The sequence below is a fragment of the Lycium ferocissimum genome, chromosome 5 (genome assembly GCF_029784015.1).
Source record: "Lycium ferocissimum isolate CSIRO_LF1 chromosome 5, AGI_CSIRO_Lferr_CH_V1, whole genome shotgun sequence".
NCBI classification, from domain to species: Eukaryota; Viridiplantae; Streptophyta; class Magnoliopsida; order Solanales; family Solanaceae; genus Lycium; species Lycium ferocissimum.
The window spans coordinates 16,148,775-16,151,592 of NC_081346.1; positions in this window are offsets into that span (position 1 = coordinate 16,148,775).

The window sequence follows — 2,818 nt, forward strand, 5'->3', positions numbered from 1 at the left end:
AGCACTGGCTCAAAGTTTCTCTTATTTTAATTGATTACAGGAAAGTTAATTTTTTTTTTTACAAATGTGGAAATAGTTAAATTTTTTACAAATTTAGAAATTGCTCATGCTTTTAAATTAAATTGGATCCTAAAATGTAAAAATTTCAATTAAGAATTATAATAAAAGCAAAGACCATGCAGGTTGCAGCAACTAAAAATTCCAAGACCAACGATTTTGTTATGATGTCATCAAAGCCGATTAGGAGATCTTTTTACTTTTAATTTCCTTTTAACTAAGCATCCTAATAAGGAAAAATGTAGACTTTAATATTGTCTTTTTAATTTTATGCTTAAAACCAAGCTTGTGGGACCCATGAGTCCACTTGTCAAATAATAAACTAGACTCACATAAGTAATGTTGGTTATGTGACTCACAAAATAAAATTTCTCGTACTAACAGTAAACGGCTATATGTTTTATTTTTAATCAAATATAAAAAAATTCAGCAAATTTAGATGATTGAGATTTAGGGGGTGGTAAAATTAAACTAGCTCATGATGAAAATATGGTTCGCTTAATTTGTCCAAGTTTTAAGGGGTTAATGACCCGCTCATTCTTAACACAATGCCTTTCATCGTCCCATCCAATTCAATCACTAAAAGTTGGGGTGATTTGAGTTAAATATGGATTCGGATTAATTCATGAGAAACTATTGTATTTGATATGTTATAAATAATCCTAATAAAGAGCAGAAAAGTTTTACTAGCGCTAGTTTTGTTTTACAATAAATTATAAGAAAACAAACAGATACGAAAACTCGGTGAAAGTTGAGTGAGTCGGGTTATTTAATTATTTAACCCATTTAACTTCAACTTATCTCAAGCATAGTAACTTTTGAAGAGTTGATAACCCTTCAGCCCACTCATTACATTTGTGCACGCATGCAGTTATCATCAGATGTGCTTCATGCAAGTATTCCACGAGCAAAATTCTTGAACTTAACAAGTTGGAGTAGTTTTTTGAGAGTACATGTTGGAATCAAAATGAGGTGTTTTATTTGGAAAAAGAACCAAAGTAACGTGTTAAAAAATAGAAGTAACAATTAGATGTATCTGTAGTGCATGAAATTATCCTCTCCATTTTCTATTTTATCTTCAAGTCATGTATATTTGTTACAAAGCATTACATATTCGAAAAGAACGAGCGTCAAATGATAAATACACGTAAAATCCACATGAAATCCACATGACTTGCAGATACAAAAAAATATTAGGCTATTTATTGCCTATTTATGGAGCATGAAATTTTTGAGCTATATGGGCTAACGATAGCTAACGCCCATTGGGCCGGGCATTTAGTTCAAACCTATATAGTGCATGAAGTTCATGTGTTATGTGTACAGCTGTATTTTTTTTTTTTTTTTAGTACATTATTTTGGTTCATTTCGAAATAAAACACTTCATTTTGGTTTAGAACTCGCCTTTTTGGTTGGATGCAGATTTCCATTGCCGAGATGTTTCCTGTAAATACTCCAATTACGCTAATTAAGAAGAGTATATGGATTATTGATGTAAAAATTACATTATATTTATACAGTGAGGTTAATTAGAAGGTGATTGTAGATAATTCTATTTCTATGTATCTTCTAACATCAGAAGGTTTGCTTGGTATATATATGATGTTCTAATAATACATAAATTAAACAAAGGGACAGCATATTTGGTTTCCAAGTTATTGGAATTCTGATTTTGATTCTTGTGATATTCAGCTAAACATATCTAACCTTTAATTAATTCAAATATGTGATTTTGGTCCCCTTTATATAGGAAAGGCTTTAGATTTAGACTATTTCTGAAACTAATTATCCTCAACATATGGAGCAACAACACAATTTAACATAACATGTGAGTAATGTTTTTTTGCACGGATTGTCCTTTTGGGGTGGTCTTTAATTTTTGTCCCTCAAATTGGTGGTTTTTAATATTTGCCCTTCACTTAACACCCAGAGGTCCTGGATTCGAACCCAGGCTCAATAAAAAAAATAAAAATCGCAAGGCATAAGTTGGAATTCGCAGGCAGAAGTTGGGATTCGCAAGGCATAAGTTGGGCCCCAACTTATGCCTTAAGGCAAAATTTTACCCAAAATTAGGTCTTAACGCAAACCTTTGCTTTAAGGCCTAACCTTTGCCCAAAGTTAGGCCTTAAGGCAGAGGTTTGCAAAATAATATATATATATATATATATATTTTGCCGTAAGGCAGAATTTGAAACCCAACTTATGCCCTGCGAATCCCAACTTATGCCTTGCGAATTTTTTTTAAGTTTTTATTGAGCGGGTGTTCGAACCTGGAACCAAGGGGCTTTTAGCGAAGGGCAAAAACTAAAGACCACCCCCAGCGAAGGGCAATCCTGCAAATTGCCCGTGAGTAATTAAATAGTTACAACAGTTTATAATTCATTAAATCTATGAAAGTCCACAAGCATAGGGACCAAAAATGCACATTATAAAAAACTGAAGGTTAGACATGCTTGAACATATATCACAAGGACCAAAATTAAATTTTGCCTATGGACCAAATAAATCTTATAAGCAAATGATGAGCTTATGATTTACTGAGCCCTATAAGCAAATTTGTTATTTTAAAACCCAAAATTTTCCTAAACAAAATGTAAATAATTTATGGTAGCAGCCTCCGTATTATTGTTCAATTGTTTTATTAATAATACCATTCCTATTGGCTTATCTAGTCTTCCAATTCCCAGTTTTCCAATCTTTTATAATTCCTTCATTTATTTTAAATAGGATTTAAGTTAAATACTCCATACTAGTTTATTGT